At 44.1% G+C, this 20493-nt stretch overlaps 1 protein-coding gene and 1 long non-coding RNA gene across 6 annotated transcripts in view; one reads left to right on the forward strand and one right to left on the reverse strand.

Annotated features, from left to right (window-relative positions):
* FRMD4A (FERM domain containing 4A) overlaps positions 1 to 20493 on the forward strand; it is a 367626-nt gene that overhangs the window by 161658 nt on the left and 185475 nt on the right. The gene's annotated exons all lie outside the window — the stretch shown is intronic.
* On the reverse strand, positions 13982 to 14779 carry LOC120324224. Its single transcript, XR_005565355.1, has 2 exons — positions 14698 to 14779; positions 13982 to 14112 (listed from the first exon to the last, which is right to left on the reverse strand). It is a non-coding gene; the product is annotated as an uncharacterized LOC120324224 (long non-coding RNA).

Consider the following 20493-nt stretch of genomic DNA (forward strand, 5'->3'; position numbering starts at 1 on the left):
TCACTATGTAACCCAGAGCACCAAAACAGAGTAAAACAAACCAAGGATCTCCGTTCAAATGTAGAGCTGACCTTCATGTTGAGCGTGTATTGCTGCACCCAGCAAAGGAACTCACTACGCTGCTTGCCCAGAGGAGACAGGGATGTGATGGTCTGCGTGGCCCCAGATGTGACACTGCACTGCCACACACAGGGGAAGCCCCCAAGCTTTCTGTGACTGGGAACTGCAAACAGCCCCTCTCACCCTTGCAAGCTGCTGGGTTATTGCCAGCTCTGATGGAATGGAGCTGCACTCCGTGTGTTTTCCCACATCCCTCCCCAGGCTAGTGTGATCATAACATTTCTCTGTAAAACACCATGTAAGACTGGAAAATTGTTTGGGTTTTTTTAACTTAAAGGCAAGCTGGATTTGTGATGACAACCTGGGTGCATCTTTCACTCCCAACAAGGCAGTTTCCTTTACAGTCTGATTCTGAGTGCAGTAAAACATAAGCTAAGCCGCTGTAGGGTTTGCAGCCCCAAAGCACCTCTCTGTTTTCCTCGTCTTCCCAACAAATCAATTAGAGAGGATTTCTTTACTACTGGGAAGTAAGAAATTCCATGAAGATTAATAGGAGCTCCTAAAGAGCTCGAATAGAAGTGGTTTCCCTATCAGGACTCCAGAGAAGAATTTGGCTTTGCTACTGACAGACCATAGACATCATCCAGGGTGGAAAATACTGCCAGGAGCTGCAAGTTATCCTTGTTTTCCCCTCAATCTGTTTCCATACTTCTGTCTTCATGGAATACAGAACTTAAGTGGATTTTTCTGTACTGAATGACTTTTCAAATTTGCAATACAATGTCTTATTGATGGATCTGATAGATACCACACACTGCATGTCAGTCTGTGCCACTGCTGTCGCTGCTTTCCGTTCACTGATCTCTGCTGGGAATATCCTGACTTGAAACTTGACTCCCGCATTGCCAGTATAAAATACTCTTTGCAGCAGTAAATTATTCCTCTCTCCTTTTCATTAAAACCCAAAAATCAAATCTAGACTAAATAGCAATCCATTGGATATACTTTCCTCTGATGTATTGTTACCGCAAACCACTGCTCCTGGCAGCCTGCAATTAGTACTGAAAAGCATCTGCTGCTTTAAAGAGTTTTGTCTTTCAGCAGTTAGTAAATACAGTGTGTCCCTTTTGAGGGTCTGTAGAGGCAAGGCCAGGACATTCCCTTAGAATACTTGGGGTTTTATTTCCTACTGTGCTCTTCAGTCAGAGATTATCTCTGCAGACAGTGCAGATAATGAAGCCTCGGTAATGAGCCTGGTCATCCTAATCTGCATCTGCAACCAGCTACATGGGAAAGGGGGTTCTCCAGGGGCAAATCCAGAATTTGATGGGCTGAAGTGCCCTTGGATGTGCTTACATCTGCCACAAACACCTAAACTCCCTCTCTGGGAACAACTAGAAGGACCCTCGTGGGAGCATGTTTTACATTATCTACCTATAGGCAACCTATCAAACAAGTCTTAACAGACTGCCCTCTACACTTGCCCACCAATATGCCTTCAGCCACTCTAAAAATATAAAGCCAACATCTCATCCTTCTGGAAAGGTCCACAGTCCTGATGATTATTGTTTGACCTCCTGTCTCCAGGTTCATACCATCTGGGAAATGAGGAATATGTCAGAAGAAAGTGTCGTAATGGGTTCAGGTCTCCAGCTTTATGTGCAGGGTACCCACAGAGTTGTGCCTGGGGTGAAGCACAGTGAGGGACCGAGGAGTCAGGCCTGATGGGATATGCAGGGATCTTGTTGGAACTGGTTCCAATAACATGCAAATGGATGGATTTATTCTACTTTTCACATGTGCAAGAGGTTTTCTGTAAGGAAGAATATTTTTATTATTATTCAGCTGCCTTGAGCAATGCAAAGATTTGCATTTCATTGGCAAGACCTAAAAATCTAGGCAAAAAAACTTGTGGTTTGTGGAAATGACTGAATGAATGCTCCCCTTTCCCCTACAGAGCAAATCAGCTTGTGGTGCTTCACACTGATAACACTGCACTGTCTCTGTCTGGTCCCAGAGCCTGACTTATAGACCCAAGTGGAGATGTGTGTTATGGCTCTTTGTTCCCTCTAGTGGATAAATTTCTATCTACAGAGCTGTCTTTTCCATGAGCTGGACCTGCAGGAGACAGTGCTTGCAGGAATATGAGACCCCCTGGGGACAGGGGCTGGTTTGGGCAGGAGCCCCACCCAGGGCTTCGGGTCAGGTGAGCAGGGACACCTTTGCCACTCTGCTCTTGTATAAAGCACTCACCCCCAAGGTCCTGGCTCAGGCATGACTCAGTTTTTATTCAGGAAAAGCTCTCAGTAAGGCCAATTGCTATCTCCTTGGCCCTCTTTCTCCACCAGTCAATCCCCAGTGGCTCTGCTGACACGGCCGAAGTTTCCCTGTGAGCAGCTGGGAAACCCCAGCCACCTCGTGCTTGAAAAAACAGGTAGTCAGGCTGTGAGATAGCAGGGGAGCATTAACAATCATAAAAATAAAACCTGCAAGAGCAAAGACCCTAACTCTGCACCTATTGCACATAAAGAACCTATATAAGTCAGTCATGCTTAAGATATTTCCATCTTTTCCTGTCTCTTTCACTCTCTTTGGCAAGACACGTATGGAAATAATTAGGAACAAAGGCCAATTGTTTTAATATTTAGCGTTTACCACATCAAGCTGCAGGGTTTTTTTCTTTGACTGGTTTTAATGCATGTGCATATGCTGAGCAGGCACAGAGTTTCTCTTTTTTATTTGAAATGGTTGCTTTAATGTCATGTCCCTAACACCTCCATCCTGGCTTTTGGACTTGGATCAAAACAAAGTATTTTTAGTTTTGCATTAAAATGAGAACAATACATGGAGGAAGGGATTGGCTCCCCAGCTCAGCAGATTTTGCTCTCCCAGCTAGACTGCTTCAAGGAAAAGAACATGGGCCAACATCTTTTCCATTTTACTAAGCAAATTCAAAGTACCACTATGGAATTGTTGGACTGAGAAGCTCCCACTTTGCACACATTAACTCTAAACTGCATCTGGACCAATACCTGTAACAGAGCATGGAAATGAACACAACATCCAACACACATTCCTATAAGAGCACAGGATTATACCTGGCTGCTTTGAGACAACTCCAGGTGTTGTAGAAAGACTGTGGGAAGGGAAAGTATTTTTCTCCTTTCCAAAACACATGTGTACAATTTAAAGTGTAAATACAGTCTCAAACTTTACTTCCAGAGAAAGAAAATATAGTTATTTACTAGCCTTTAAAGTGGCTTTATAAGAGAAAAAAAGGAAGTAGACATTGAGAGTGACTTTGTGAAGTGACACTTCACAATTATAGACTGTAATATAATCATTTTTATAAATTAATAAATAAGTACACATAGAAGCTGTAGGTATGACCCGTCAGGCTTTCACTGATATGGATATGTACAGATGTGAGTGTGAGTGGTGATGTCTGTTCTCTGTACTCACACAGACCATGCACATCACTGCACCACACAGACCATGCAGCCCGTGCCCAGGAGCACTCGGTTTAGCTGAGCAGCCCAGAGGATCTGTCCGAGCCCTGTGCTCTGGGTATGTGCCTTCCATCCTCTAGGAGAGAGGAATATCTGAACCTAGGAATTAGCATTAATCTCTGCACCAGATGGTGATACACCAGATATTCTTTTTAAGGTGAACATGTGATCTACTGTACAGCAAACCAGAGGGGTCTGCAGTCACATGGCAAAACGTATAATAACTCAGATAGAGCTTTGATTAGACAACTGACCTGGTTACCATCTGTAGCAACAAGAAGCGAGCTTGACATTTTTGGAACATTCTCCCCAGAAGCTTAATTCTTCCACCTCTATGGCACAGCAATCCTGCTGAGCAAACTACACTGACAAAACAGAAGGAAGCTAAAGATATGCTGCTTGAAGCATGTCGTTAAGGTTACAAGGCTTGGGGTTTCCTCTTTTTTATTTTTTTTTCCCCGTTTCCCCCCTCCTTCTTTCAGACAAGCCACATCTTGACTCATACGGTCTGATGTGAAAACCCACTCAGCTATTTGATAGTTGGGAAATCTAGATGAGACCGTAAGTTATTTCAAGGGAAGCCAGTGTGTGCTGTGAACTCTCTCTCACACACACGCACGCACACGGGGCAGCTCCGCACTATGGTAGTACAGACAGCTGTGACTCCGGGTAGGACCCGAAGACTTTTATTCAAAATACCGTATGGATCACTGAGGAGGCGCAGTGTGGAAAGGGTAAGCCACGATTTCTTTGTGCTGAATGCATGCCCAGAGGATGGGAAGGGCACTATTTGATAGCAGTTGTCTGCCCTGTTAGCAGTCAGAGCTAATAGGGATTATGTCATGGTGTGTAGAAATTACTATTGGTGCATGCCGTGGTGTGTGGGAATTACTATTGGCGGGACCTGTGTGGTGATGAATGGGAATTAATACTTGTCAAAGTCTGTGTGATAACTTAGGGTAGAAATTGGTGCCAGTAGGAACAGTTAGATAACATACAGGAAATGTAACTATTATAGACTCTGTGGTAATACTCAGGGGTAATAATTTCTGAAAAAACATAATTTCTAATGATGAATACTCACTGAGAGAGCATTATGGCATACAGCAGCACCAACCTGTAGCAGTGGGGTGTAAATAATAAAAATAAAAGTGAAATAATGAACACCAGTGGGAAGCTCAGGGTGGTGTTAAAGGGTTTGTGTAAGTAAGCACAGATGAAGATGCCCACGAGTGTCTGTTGCAGCTGAGATTTTCAGTGAGCAGTGGTGGCAACGTGGGCTCTGCAGCACACAGTGCTTCTCTCTGATCAGTGCCAGCTGAAATGACACCACTGGCTGTCCCTGGCTAGCCAAGACAACTTTCTTGCAGCAGCAGGCATAGCAGGGGGCCCCAGGGAAGCTATAATTTTTTCATTAATCACCCGAAAGCACATCACCTCAGCAGCAGTGGCCAGGGAACCAGGGGGTCCCATTGCTTTGAAGGATTGATGAGCTGGCAAAGAGGGGATGGCTGGGACAGGGGTCTCATCTCAGAGAATGAACACTAGCAGAGTACACACTGAGCACACATCTGGCACACATCAGGCACTTCAGGCTGCCTTTGCCTGGTACGCTGTCTCTGACAGAGCTGGCTGGGGCAGCACAGCCCCCCAGGGGACAGGGACTCCTTGCACATCCCCTCCACTTGTCACTGCTTAAATGTCCTGAAACAGTGCTCAGCTCAAGGGAATGGGCACACTCTGCACACTCTTGCCTGTAGGGAGTTTGGGCTGAGTGCCCCAGGGGTGGGTAAGGGGTGCTGCACTCACTGATACATGGCTGGTAGCATGTGTAGAAGCTCTACAAGCCTAGAGTGGCTCAGAGTTGCTCCCTTCACCCAGGACGGAGGGAAACCTTTGCTTGAGGCAATTGTTTTGTTGAAAAGCAGTTTGGCAGCTGCTGAACCCACCTGCGAGTTTGCTTCAAGTCTGTTGCATGTGACACTCAAAAAAAATAAAATCTGCATTTGGACATTTCAAACTAGTTTTTTTTTTCCATTTTTCTTTCAAAAAGAGTGTAATTTCATTTGGATGAATTCCTTCATTTCTTTAAGGAATGTGAGAAAAATCTCAAAATTAAAAGCAGGTCGAAAACTGTTTTGGTTAAACATAAACCCTTTTTGTTGCTTGTTTTTCTTTCATCTCCATTTGGCAGAAGGGAAAGCAGAATAACTTTGTGTCAACCTGAAAAATATTTTCTTTGCCTTTCCAGTCCGTCAAGCAAACCAAAGATAATCAATTATTCACACAGCTTTGGTCTGCTATTGTTTGATTGTCAGTTGTTGCTTTGGAGAGCATTCAGAAATGTCCTTTCTGGTAAATTTGGGCTTTGTGGTTCAAGATGCTGTTTCTGAGAGGGACTCAGGGCAGGCAGCCTTGCTGCCTTAACCTGCCTTGGGGTTAGGTTTTATTTGTGTTCCCTGTACTGCACCCAGCACTACTGTGGCATTGGTGAGGGTTCTCCTGTAAGAGTAGCGCTGCTGCCTCTGGAGGTGGGTTGGTGTCTGGTGGTTTTCAGCTGCTCTTGCAAGTGTGGGGAGGCAGAGAGTGTGGTGTCTCCTTCAAAGGGGGCTTCCCACAAGGTGGTAGATGATTTTTCATCCCGACAAAGCTCTCAGTTCCTGCAGGGCCACCACCCTCTGCTGCTGCTGGCCACAGGGGCTCCCTCCCTGTCTGGAACAGCTCATGCTTTATGCAGACCATACCTGAGACTGATTATCCTGGAGACTCATCATAGAATCATAGAATCATAGAATCATAGAATGATTTGGGTTGGAAGGAACCTTAAAAATCATCTCATTCCAAACCCCCTGCCATGGGCAGAATGCCAGACACTAGATCAGGTTTCTCAGGACCCCATGCAACCTGGCCTTGAACACTGCCAGGGATGGGGCACCCACAGCTTCTCTGGGCAGCCTATTCCAGTGTCTCACTACCCTCATAGTAAAGAATTTCTTCCTAACATCTAATCTATATCTCTTCTCTTTTAGTTTAAAACCATTCTCCCTTGTTCTATCACTATTTGATAGTCATATAACTGCAGAAAATGGGAGACCACTCTCCTCCATGCATGCACACATCCCCTCTGGAAACACGCTATCCATACTGACCTGTCTGAACAACAGCTGCCAGAGTCTTAGCTTTGCTCTGTGTATTAGTCCATGTGGTGGAGAGGTGTGAAAACTAGCAATATTCTCTCACAGGGTGTTTCCAGGACATAACCCCACGGTGGCAGCAAGGGAGATCGTGGATATACCTTCAGAAGGAGGTGTTGGAGAATGTCAGTATTTATACAGGAGGCAAGAACGGATGCATAAGGATGATCAGCACTGCAGGGAACTTGGCAGTGTGTACACACTTCACAGCTCCACTATACACAGCCCAAGTGATCAGCCGCTGTTAGAGGGGTTTGTGTTGTTTTATTTTCACTCACATCCAAGAGTTTATTTCTCTCCTTCCCACTTCTTGACCTAAGGCTGGGATGGTTTAGGCTTCTTCTCAGGCAAATGCTGGAGCCTTGCTGTAAGAGTTGCCAGAGGTTTTAATGGGACGGTTTTTGCAACCACTTTTTTATCCTAAATCTCTGTCCTTGCTATTTTTCTTTCTGCCTCATGACAGAACTGCCCCATCAGGCATCTGGCTTATGAGATTCTGGTCAACCTGGCTGAAGCACACATAGTGCCCTCTCTCCCTGGAATCCCCTGCCAGCCAGAGGTGGCAGGGCAGATCCCCTGCACTTGGAGTTTTGAAGCCACACAGAATCTGTTTCTAAGCTCAGAATCCACAAAATCCCACTGCAGCAGTGAAAGAGCCCATAATACAGTCCCAAGTGAGCAGATTTCACATGGAAAGCCTGAGATGTGAAAGATCTGTGCAATGCACCCAGCAGAAGAGATGCCTTTGTAAAGGCCTTAGCAAGTCCAAATAAAAAAAGGGCAGTGTTTAATTTTAGTAGGTATGACACAGAGACCACCAAACGTGTCAGCTGAGGCAGAATTAAGCATTGTGCCACAGGACACACCAGCAGCCAGTGTCAGGATTGACATGAGTTGGGTTCATCTAATTAAATGCTGGTGTCTATGAGGTGTGTCCATCCTGACCAGCACCATGGGTTGCCTTTGGGATCACTGCAGAGGCAGTCAAAATACTCTGCGAGGGTTGCAGAGGAGGTCCCTTGAACACCCATGTTTGGCTGAATTAATAACCCCTTAAACCTCAGCCAGCTCTACTTTAGCCAGCACATACAGGGACACCTCAGTCAGAAGAGGTTCCCCCTCCACAAAAACAGGAAACATGAATTCAATCCCTAACACAGTATTTCTCAGCACAGAGTCCTCCTCACCAGACCTTCCCTCCTTGGATCTCCTTCCCCCCACTAGTACTGCATGTTAAATGTGCAGTCCCTTCTCCCTTTGCGTTATTAATGTGAGACAGTTTATGCCTGCAAGCTATGTTTATTATATCCATGTGCTGCGGATGTGTGTGAGAGGAAGATGAATAAACTCCTGCTAATGTCTAACAAATGCCTAGCACCATTCAGAGATCTCTTTCTGCTGCTTCGAGGCACTGGTTAAGAAGAGCACAATTTACTCCTTCTCTCAAGACCTCACTGGCTATTTTCCAGCCGCAGGAACGTTTCTCACCACAAACACAAGGCATTGTTTTTGCGAGTTAAAAAGCCTAGAAAAAACATGCGGTTTTCTTGTATTAAAAAAGAACAAGTTTGCCCTCTCTTCTGCCTTTGAGGCTCAAAGGAGGGCACTACAGAGATTGTGTAAAAAGGAAGGCCATCTCCAGGCTAAATGAAGTCCTGTAAGAAACAAATCAAACTGGGAGAGATCTGGCTGGAAAAGTCATTTTAAATTGGGGTTTGCAGTTTGCGTCTCAGCTTTAGGTCCCAGTTCTCAGCTATGGTAAATTAAAGGTCTTGTGCCCAGTTGTGTCAGTGGATGCTTGCAGCTCAGGAGGATTTTAGTCCAGATTGCTTTTTTTTATTTCTTGTGCTTCCAAAGAAGATAAGTTAAGATTAAAAATACGGCCAAAGCCCCAAGCCACAGCTCCACTGTCTCTTACACAAGTGTAAATCTACACCAGCACAGAGCTGGGACTGCTATTTACCTATGACACTTCCTCTCTGAATGGATATCCATGAACACTCACTCATATCATGACTTTAAAACACACCAGGCAGAGATAAATCTGTAAATGGATATTTATTGCCATAGAAAGCAGATGGCAGAAGAAAAAGCTCCCATGTTCTTATCCCAAGCTGCAAGCACGTTAAGAATGCAGCAGGAAACGTCATTCCTCCTATAAATAAATTTCTCTTGAGAAGAGAGAACCCAGGGCTGAAAAAAAAAAAAAAGTCAGTCTTTCTGCTCTGCAGGCCAAGTCTGAGGCAGGTTTTCCCACGCTACTCTGCAGCTTATGGCGACCTTTGCTTTTGGCAAGAGCGGAGATTGCCTCCAAGCAAATCCGGCAAAAGAGTTTGAGGATGTCTTGCTGTTGCACAAACCAACCAGCACTTTTATTATTCTGAGTTGCTGATTTTCTTTTTCTAGTAGACAAAGTATAATTCAGCATTCAGCTTGTTATCAATCATTTCTCTGGGATGGGTTCAAGAGCAAGGTGGTGGGAAACCTCTCACACCAAGGGCTGTAGTGCAGGGTCTAACGGGATGGAACAAGGCAGATCTTGTAACATTCATGCTGGAGTGGTCCTTGTCTGTGAAACCCTTTGTGCAGGCTCTGTGGGTGATGCTGTGAGCACTTGCTCTGACACCACAACTAAGCGAGTGCTTTAAGGGAAGCTGATCTTTCCAGTTCATGCTATTTACTTGAAAACTCTTACTCTGGCATGCAGATCCTGCAGACCTTTGCTTAGCACCTTCACTGACATTTTTTGGACGGGTCTCTTACCTTGACAGCATCACTACCAATCTGATAAACTGGCAAGGTGACAGCAGAGTTACTCAGATACTGTGGATAACAAACAAAGAGTGGATATTTGAGTGTGGAAGTTGCCAAAGACAGAAGAAAGACCTTGAAGCAAGGAATTCCTGTTTTCTTAGCTTTTTTCTGGAAGTTACTCAAGTCGTAAGGTGATGAAAAATTATTCACCAGCCCTATAGACAAATAATTGTATCTAAATAAAAAAACTGAGATCTTAATCTTAAGATCATTGCTAATCTTAAGTAGCAAAGCTGTCACCTGTGTAATGCTCTGATATAATCACTTGTGACTGCCGAAACAGCAATTTTATCTACTTCATCTGAGCTTTATCTTTTCTGACCTGTTCACAAGTATTTTGGAGGAATTGGTTTAATTTGAACTCTACCTAGACAGATAAATGCTTAGTCCACCTCTCAGGTGTCTGGAAGTCGTAATATTTTGTGACACTTCTAAAAGGTGTAACAAATCAAAACAGACTTCTCTGTGAAACGGATCAGGAACTGTGCCAGACTTCATCCCCCAAAAAAGCATGCAGGTTAACAGTGCAAGAGGTGAGAGCATGGCAAAGACTAATGGATAGTGACTGGTGAACTCTGAAGAATTTGGAACTAGGGTACTACTCAAATTGGCTTTCAAATGCTTGGAGCTTAATTGAATTATCAAGCGCTCTTGAGGCCTGGAGACCTCAACAGCAGAGGTTTTGCTGTGAAATTTCCAGTGCTTCGGATTCTTATTTTGATGAGAAAATGAAAAGCTTTTTTCATTACAATTTGGCATTTGTTGCCTTCACGTTGGCCAAACCCTGGGGCAGAAAGGACAAGCTAGGGGACAGAGGCTGGGAGCCAGAAATGAGACAAATGTTTTGTATTCGGGTGAAAGGAATGGGGGAATCATATGAATCCAGTTATAAAACTTTGGGGGGGTGAAAAGGCTCCTCTAGTTCATGGATCCTTTTGGCTAATAAGCCTGCTCAAAAGGCTTTTTCAGGTAACTGGTACCATGCCCTGATCATACTCCCAGCAGCAGCCCAAAGCTCAGGAGCTGTGATGGTTTAGCACCAGAGTAGCTTACCTTAAGGTAGTGCTTTACAGCCTGAAAGATAAGAACTTGCCAACCCTACAAGGAGGTTCCTGGAAGAGCTTTTCCATACAGAGACTGTGTTTCATGCAAGGTCAGCCAGTGACAGAAAATGAAAAGTGGTAGCTTGGGTGTTTGAAATATCTTGCAATTTGTCCCAACCTGAAATCCTAGTCCTAACTCATGCTCTAGCCAGGATTTACCCCTGGAAGGGCTTAGACATGCATGCAGTTGCGTTTTAACATCCAGACATAGAAGTCTTCAGATTTTGTCAATTCTTGATCCATACAAGAGATTGCTTAAATATTGCTTCAGTTTCCTTAACTAACAGGATCTTCAGAAATCAAGTGCAAAGCATACCTTTTTCCAGTTCTTAACTTCTTGATCAATCTTTTCATCTATGTAAGTCAAGATAATGTCAGAATATGAAAAAGAGAAATCAAAATAAAACAGTAGATGAGCAGCAAACTTAGACTTCATCGAGCTTTTCCATTTTCACTCTAGAAACTTCTTTGGTTCAGACCAGACACCAACAGAAGCCTGTTAAATACCAGCAGTGACTTTAACGAGGCTCACAAGCAGCAGGGCCCTCCCAATCAGCCTGATAGAAATCATGAAAGAGACTGTTCTGACCAAAAGTAAATCTATTGTTTAGGTAGTCACATAGTTCCTATTTTGCTGATTCAAGTTCAGAAAGTCGGATTTAGATTTCGAACACATTTCCAAATTTGTGGTCAGACTTTCTGCCTGAGCTTAGTTTATTTCCTGGTGAAGTATATATTATCCTCGTTGTCTCAATCATGTCTAATAGCTTCAAAGAAATGGTGATTTTTCATTCCACCAGCAAATGGATATGAGTGATTCTTACGCTTTAATTTTTTTTTGGTGGGACCAAAGTATCACACTCTCCAAATTGCACAGGCAAGGAGCGCAATTAGTCTCCACTTCCCAGAGATACCACATGAAAAGCTTTTGAAAAGATAATGGGCTGAAAATGACACCATTTAGTCACCCGCACACACTCTACAATCCAGCTGTATTTCTGGAATGCATTTAGAAGGTGCAATTAGGGTCGCGCATGCTTTGAAATAGTGAGCAAAATTCTTAACTGAGGTTGAAATTAATTTTAGTTTCCAGTACTCCATCTATAAAAGCCACCCAGTGTTGATGGGGTGTGATCATGGATATCTATTTTCTCTCCAGGTTTTGCATCATCACAAGTGAGGTAAACTCTCTGTGAAACAATAGGTAAGGACTGATAACCTGCAATTAATGTTGATGCACTAAGCGTCTGCCCTTTGGGGAATTACCATTTTAGTTCAGAATAAAAAACCCTGCAAGAGTGAATCAAATCAGCCTTAACTCAAAAGTTCCTGCCACAGGGAGTTTCCACCCTGCCAGCTCCCAACAGATGAGTGATGGGATGAGATGTGTTTTGGAGAAACTCATCTAAGAGAGATTAAAGGTAGGGGTTGGTATTCTTACCAGTGTGTGTTTCCCATGTCATCTTCCTCCCACTTGTACCTTCAGCCAGCCTACATTTACAAGTTCATCATGTAACTGCAAAAATTTTTACTACCATTTTAGGACTCTTCAGTAGTCAAAGAAAAGAGACTAATATGTCTCTTCTGGTAACAAGCTAAAATTTGTATCATAAGAGCATCAATACATGCTCTTATCCACAATATTGTCCACCATATTGTCCACTAAGTTGCTCCAGGGGAGGTTTAGATTGGATATTAGGAAAAATTTCTTCACTGAAAAGTTGGTCAGGCATTGAAATAGGCTGCTCAGGAAAGTTGTGTAATCACAACCCCTAGCGTTCAAAAGACGTGTGGATGTGGCACTAGGGAGCATGGTTTCCTGGCTACCATGGTAGTTCTAGGTCAACAGTTGAAGAACTTAGAGGCATTTTCCAATCTTAGTGATCCTATGATTCTACCTGGATGACTGCACCAGATGCAGGGCAGGTGCCAAGCAACAGAGCCCCGGGTTCCAGCCGCCTCTCCATGTCCTTGAGACCATGTTTACAAAATCAGTCGTTCAGTCTTGGAGACTGCTGAGCGTTTGAGTCTGTTTTGGGGTCTCCTGGTGCTCCATGTTTCTTTTGGACATGTGTTCAGGAAGCCTGAGGGAATGTCTGAATCTGCTCTGAAGGACAACTCCATGGCCATATTCTTGGATAGTCTCACACATTTACGTGCTTGAAGGCTGTGGGTAAGGGCACCAGGAGCAGATCATTGGAAATGCTTGGAAATGCTTGATAAAATGCCGAATACCTCACCAGAATACAGGGCAGCTGGGGAGATATGAAAGGGACTGGATCCTGTACTTGCACCCTCTCCAAATGCCTCTCTTTCATTACAGGATAGACTTAATCTGGCATTCAAAGCAATATGTATCTCATATCAGCTTCTCTGCATAAATGCCTGCATTCACTGCATCTGAAAAAGATGATGAGATCTGCCTGGGTAAGAGCACTGTTGGATGCTCAGGGGATGAGCACAGATCAGTGTGTTCCCCTGACCAGTGTGATCCATGAGAAATTACCACTATTCAGAGAGGAGAATGCCAATATCTTTTTTGTTCTCCACAGTACTCCAAAAAAGCTCTCCAACATCTTGCTTTTATTAATCCTTTTGCTATAGATTCCATAGCCAAGGGACATCTCTAACCACAAGGCTTGTCCTGCATCCATGATGCTTTGGAGCATCTTAGGAAGCTGAATGAGGATGGCAACAAGTTTCTTTCTGTCTTTCAGTCTTCCTTTAATGCATCATCAGACAGCAGGAGGAGGACAACCAAGGTTAAAGCCCTAGAGGTAGTTTATCCTCATTAAAGGTCCAGATTTTCACAGAAAACCAAGAAAAGTGAGTTGCCAATATTTCACAGACTCTCCTTTCTCAGAGCTGAGTTCAAAGCTGTTACTGTCGCCTGAGGGCAGAGCCTGAATTTCCAATATTTGAAAATACCATCCAAAAAATCTGTCAAGGCTAATATGATGGATGGGCTATTGCTAGAGGGAAGCTTGGCAATTCTACGTCACAACTTAAAATTATCCCTTATAATACGTTGGGTTTTACATATTACAGAGTTCCACAGACATTGATCCTCTGCAGATCTCTGCAAGACCCAGCCAGCACTGTTGTTCCCACTTGGCAACCAAGATGCTTTCAGGGTAGAAGCTGAGGTTAACTGCCAACACCCTGCAAATCTGGAGGTGTTTGATGCAAGATCAAACTTCAGGGCTCCCGTTAGCTGGAAGCACACATCCACATCCCCTTCCTCCCTCTCCAGCATCTCTCCACCCAACCCATGCTTGCAAACCACACCAGAGACTGGGAGGAAGCTTTCTAATTTTATAATTTCCACTCTGAAATGTTGGAAAGCTTCCTTTTTCCATCCTGGACTTTGTTGTAATGCAGCCATTGTGCATCCTCCTGAAAACTTTCAAATGCATCAATAGTGGCAGTTTCCTGCAGAAGAAAAAGGATTTGCTTCAGTTACAGCAAGTGGGAACCTGGCCAAGAAGAGTCATAAAACCAGAGAACGTTGATTTTTTAAAAGCACAATTATGTTAGTGCATTTCAATGTACCAAATCAGTCACAGGAGAGCGGTTAAAGTGGCCTTGGGGCCAACCTCCAGCTCCTGGAGAATGGTGTCAGGGGAAAGATAATCAGGCTGATGCCAGTGGATGATCTAGCAGCTTTTCCTGACAATCAGTCACAGCAGACTGTGTGGTGCTGGCCAGGCTCTGGGTTGCAACAGCATTTTGAAAACTTTTCGATCCTGAGCTTTGTTTCGTACTAATCCATGGATGCTGTTATCTACCCTGGACTGGAAGGGAAATTGCTGCAAGATCCAAAACAAGGGTGTAGGCAGCATGAGTGTTTTCCTGCAAAGGCCAAGAGATACTGTGGGGTCTCTGAACAAACCTTCTAGCACCCAGCGTCAGTGTTTTCTCTGAAATCAGCACCTTTTTCCCCAGGAGTCCTCTATTTAAGGAGGGAAAGAACCCCATTTTGGAGGGATGGGAGCAAAACATTTCTGAAACCATCACCTTTTAGAGAAATCACAGATGGAAACCCACAAATCCAGATATCCTGAATCACTTGAAGATGGATTGGGCATCTTGTGCAACCCAGGATATCTACCACCACAGTCTTGCACTCATCCCCTCTCCTGTGAGGTCAGCACTTTGGAAGGACTGACCTCAAATTCCCGGGGCACCAGACTCTGGGAAACCTTCCGTTGTTTCTGTTTCGTAACGATTGCCCGTTGGGGAGGCACTGACCAACTCCCCCTCCCAGTTACCAGTTTGCAAAGCCAAGAAATACCAACATGAAAAGGTCCACGTTCCCTTATCCTGGAATGAACTGACCACGTCTGGTCATACAGGGACAGAGCCCAGAAAACCGTCTACGTGGGCCTTGCTTTCCCATGACAAATTTCCCAATCAGAGCTTGAATAAACATGAGCTCATCACCAATTTGTAATTGTGGAGATTTAAGGCCCTCCTGATCACATTTTTATAGAAGCAGCAGTAAGCTCTCGTTCTTGCTATTCTGCCCATATCTTAATCACTCTCTGACAAAACCAAACACCCTATTTTGAAATCAAACAGATTTCACAGCGGGTGTTCCTTGCCAAGGCAGCGATTCTTGTCTGACTGGACCACTGCCGTGTTCAGTGTTGATTTTGGTGGGCTTCCGACATAAATCTTCCCAAAGACCATTTCTCTCACTGCACAGAATAAGAGCCCTATTGTTACAACTACGATGCATTTGGGACACATCTCCATTGCTCCTTAGACCACGGCAACCACTTAGTGGGGCTGTTCTCGTAACTGAGTACCCTTTTTCTTCTCCTTTTCACTATGGAACAGAGCAGTTCCAGGTATTGCACCTGGGGAAGATGAGGGTGATAACTTGTTGCTCTCAGTCCCCTCTTTTTGGCCAAGTAATGGCTTGGAGGAGTGTTTATACCGAAGTCCAGGCAAAAGCACAATTACAGAAATGTGCAGTCATTTTTGCTCTTGCTGAATCCTGAAATAAACCAAATGAGGTGAATCAGAACCAAATTTGTCTCAAAGTGCCTGGTTCTCACAGACAGACACCTCAGCTATATGAAGTTTTTCCTGGCTTTGCAAGGTTGTAACATGGCTTTGTCAACTGATGCCTGTCCATGATGAGACTGAACCCCAGTTCTTACCCCTGCTGTCAGGGCACTTCAGAGGTTGTTCTTCAACTCACGTGTGCATGGATTATCAAGGGCAATGGACCATGCACTGCTGGTACTGTCTGTGGGGTGAAGGCAGCAGTGCAGGGACCAAGAGCAGCTTGCTGTCTTGATAGGACATGGAGTGGGAGACAAACCAGAGCAACACAACAACATGAACCATGAGTGCAGAACAAAAGGCCTTCAGCCCTGTGGGATCTTCTGGGTAGATCTGTCTGGGTAGAGCTTGCGCTGTGTCTAAGCTGTGTCTGGAGTTGTGGAGGGTGTGTGGGACCTACAGGAGAGGGCACAGCGTGGCATTTCAGGCTGACACAGAGGGCCTGGTGGGAACTGCCCAGGAGAAATGAGGGCAGTCTTGCATGTGGTTCAAAGCAGATTGAATGGATAGAATATATGGCTCTAAGCAATGAAGAAGTGAATTTATTTCAACCACATGCAGCTATTCAACTAGTGAAAAATATTAACTGGGTTTTGATCACTCCCTTTTTTTCTGAGCTACTGTGGTGCTTGGGCAGAACTTCCAACTTCATCATTCTCCTAAAAGTTCCTATATTTGTTTTCCTTAGACTTGAGACTTCGTTGTTTTTTAAAAAGAAAATCTGCCATATCCCTCAGCTGCAAATGATTTAATAGCTCTTGGCTTTGTGTGATCTGAATATTTTCTTGTTCTCTTGCTTTGCAGCTGTGACCTACTTAATTACAAGCAGGAAACAAACCCCAGAATCATTAGACTTTCTGCCTGGCTTAAAGAAGGGGAAAAAAATAAAAATCTCATGTTGTTAAATACTAGGATGTCCTTCTTAATAACAGGAAGTCAAGCTCCAGATAGCAACAGTGAACATTTGAATTCTTTGTGCATCAAGATAAGAACAGCAAAGAGCTTATGGGCTTTATTTTTTTATGGCATGGATGTTTTGGGGGCAGGGGAAATGACAGCCGCTTCTAACAGCCAAAATGGGAATGAGTCATAAATTTCTAAATCAAGACCGTAAATCCTCTTTGTTTTAACTTCTGAACGGCTTCAGTCTGCTCTGCCCATAGAGACAACCAAGTGGCTGACCTGCTGCTTCAATCCAGCAGCTTTCGATCTATTTTATCCTTTTTTCAGGAGGTATGAGCAAACAAGCCAGTCAGTGAGTTGGGATCCCCCATGGCAAATCATCAGGTTGGAAGACAGAGCGTGGGGGAGTTTGATTAACTCCTCTCCACCTCTGCAGATGGAGTCTGGGCTACTATTTATACCTCCTAAAACTCAGTACCCTGTCTGGAAATGCTGGAGGTTCCGTGGGCGCAATAGTAGCTGTAGAAAGCAACCAGAGAAAAGGAAAGCCAGGACTGCCAGCCTCTGTGACTGTCTGTCCCACACGGGCATTTCAGCCCTCTTGTCCCTGTTTATCCGCAGCTCTGGTGGCAGCTCAATAATACAAATCTCCCAGTGCATCGAGAGGAAATAGAAGCTGATGTTTGCTCAGGGTTTTAAACCAGCCAGCAACAGAAGCACAAGTTATCAACTTCTGTCAACTGTGCATGCATTATCACTGTGGATGGCACGGATCCAGCGCTGTCCTACAACGCAAATGGAGATTTTCCATTAGCACGAGCCACAGGGGTCTGTGTTTCAGGAGTAAACGGGGTAGAGGTCAACTCTTATGCTCTACTGAGAAGGCCTAACTGGTCCCAGCTGGGGAGATGTTCTCAGCATGAAGATCTGCTGCAGTACAGTAATCCCCCTCTGTTGACTCCTGCATTTCGCATCTGCAGATTAGTTGTTCTTAGGCAATAGGAACAAGCAAACTGCCCCACATGAGCCAGCTCCAGAGCAGATGCCATGAATGAGTGTGCAAGTGTGTGCTTTGTGTAGTCAGCAGCTCAGTGTGGGACGTTTCTACCCCAGAGTCAACAGAGCCATCCCCTTCCTCCACAGCAGCCTCCCTACATGCATTTAGCATTGCTTGGATGTGTACAACACTCCTCCCACAGGGAGTATATATGTATTTTGGTAGTCTTCACCTCAGGGAACATTTATTTACCCATAGTTATGCTCATTTTGATAATCAGTATAGGAGCTTTCAACACAGAGGGTACATTATCGATCCAAGATATATTAAGTATTTCTGCTTTTTAGTATATGCCTCCCATGGAACATGACCAGTTGGCTTTCTGGCAGGCTGAACACTTATCTGCTTTTTAATGTAAAATAGTTCCCCTGAGATTTCATGTCATCTGACAAATGTCAGTGAGTTAGTCTACTGAGGAAATGGAGACCCATCAAGTTATATGACTCTTCTATGTTGCTCAAGAAACTGGTGAGTTTTCTAGAATAGGACCAGATCCCCCCCCATTTCCACTCCAAAGGTTATATTTGACCTGCTTATCTTTCCTCTTTGTCAAGTGGCAATTACATCCTATCCAGCAATACCAGTACTTTTTGTAACAATCTTTTATAAGGAGCTTCAGAATAAACTAAATATGTGTTCTTTAACTTAGGCAGGAGCAGGCATTCCAACCCATAAGCAAGATCAAACATAAGAAATCTGGACTACTGATTTTCTAAAATCCGTTCCTTATGCCCTTCTCCTTTTTAATGAAATGCTCACTCTTGTCTGTGAACAGAAAGGACTTTGTATCAGTCGTTGCATGCAGGAAGCATCAGGCAGATACTTAAATGTATCTGCAGGATAAGTTGTAGTAAATCGTTCTGCTGCAAGGGACCATTTGTGCTGTGTGTGGGCTTGTTTTGCATGGACAGCAAGGCTGCCCTTCATTAAATTATCCATCTTGCCATAGGGCAGAACTGTAGACTGGCTTTTTATGAGCCACCAGATTTGTCCCCTCTCCCAGGCAAACAGTATCAGTTAAGGGACACCTGCAACATGAAGCATGTGTCCTCCAAACCCACAGCCAAGGCCATTTGGACAGCTTGACCATCATCTGATAAGAGGTGGGAGGCACCAGATAAATGTATAATTCAAAATTATATGAGCACAGAGGTGGCATGGGAACCTCTCATAAAGAATCATAGAATGGTTTGGGTTGGAAGGGACCTTAATGATCGTCTAGTTCCAACCTCCAAAGGTAAATATTTGCTCCAGTCACCAAAGGAATAAGCAAAAGCTTGAAACCAGAAGAGTGTAGCTGCACAAGTGCATGACTACTTCTGAGAACAGCCAGGCGTGTTTGATCCACAGTCTGAGATTCAATGCCCTCCTGACAGGCACAAACACAGGTTTGTATTGTTTCACCCCTGAACCTTGTCAGAGGCTATTTTAAACATGGGTGAATAACATGGTAGGAAAATAGCTCAGCTGCTGGATGAGCTTTAGGTTGTTCCCTATTTATACCTGCCTCCTAAGCTGGATGTGATTTTTTTTTCTGTTTTCCTCTGGCCAAAAATAATTCTCCCAAGCATTTCTGCACATAATAACAGAGAATAGAGTGATGATGAGCCTTGTGGTGATGGGCATCTGCAAGCACATGCTGCTTTGATTGGAGACCCCAGTCACAGGACGTTACAGTCGCCAGCGGGATCAGAGTTAATCATAAGCTTGGGTTTCCAAAGAGAATAATCGTATTTAAGATCTCACCATTCACTTTCTGCGGCTGTTCTGCACTATTTCCTTAATACATTGTCCTGACCTACATCCCCTCCTGCAGACTCATTCACCACAGTGTTCATGGAGAAAGAGGATTGAATAGCAAATCTCTGCACAATCTCTTTCACGTTTCTGCATAGTAGAAGCGAAAATCACTTTAGCCGGTGGAATATTAGGGACAAGTAAAAGCCCAGCTTTATAGGATTCACCTACTTTTAAACCTTGTTAAATCGCTAACACAACTTACTTTAGGAAATGAAATGTGTATGATTTGAGGCTATGACATACTCTCCTGTGTCAGTCAATAAAAATCTCTCTAAAGTGAGGACACGTAGAGCCTTACGCAGAGGGAGCTGCTGTTCGCATAACGATAATACTCAGCACTACCAGAGCACTTTACATTTTCAAAGAGCTTTAGAAATGTTATGATCAAGGTGGATGACTGGAATAGTAAATTTTTGTTCAGTTATTACTGTGAAACAGCAGTTCATTTCATTATGGAACATTTTAGGCCATATGGACTTGTGAGAATATCTTGAAAAAATTGGCCAGGATTTCTGACTCATGATGTTCATCCTAAAATGTAACCAGCAGGGAAGTCCTCAGTTTCTTGAATTTTCTCTGCTGGAAAGTTTTAGGGCTGTCAGTGGTGGCAGACCAGGGAGTCAGGAGGAGGCTGTTTCTATCTGTGGTTTTGGAAGCATGTGGTAGGTGAGAGTTTGAAGGTAACTGAATCAGTGCAGCATGGGCATCACATTTGCATGGGGCAGCAGATCTTTGGGCTGGTGCTTCCAAGTACAGCTTCTTATCTTACAGCTCCAGAGAGATGAGCTAGGGGTGTTGATGCCTCCTTTACAAGTCTGTAAAGTTTCAGGCGAGATCATTGTCCACATGCTGTGGCCTAGCTAGACTGAGGTCACAGTCTTTTAGCAATTCAAAATGAATACAGAGTCAATCCTTAGTTGATCAAAGGGCTCAGCAGATCCAGTAGGGACATCCACACTTTATTTTCACTCCTCTCAAAT

The sequence above is a fragment of the Pipra filicauda genome, unplaced genomic scaffold (assembly GCF_003945595.2).
Source record: "Pipra filicauda isolate LSUMZ 115617 unplaced genomic scaffold, ASM394559v2 scaffold119_size3216105_pilon, whole genome shotgun sequence".
NCBI lineage: Eukaryota > Metazoa > Chordata > Aves > Passeriformes > Pipridae > Pipra > Pipra filicauda.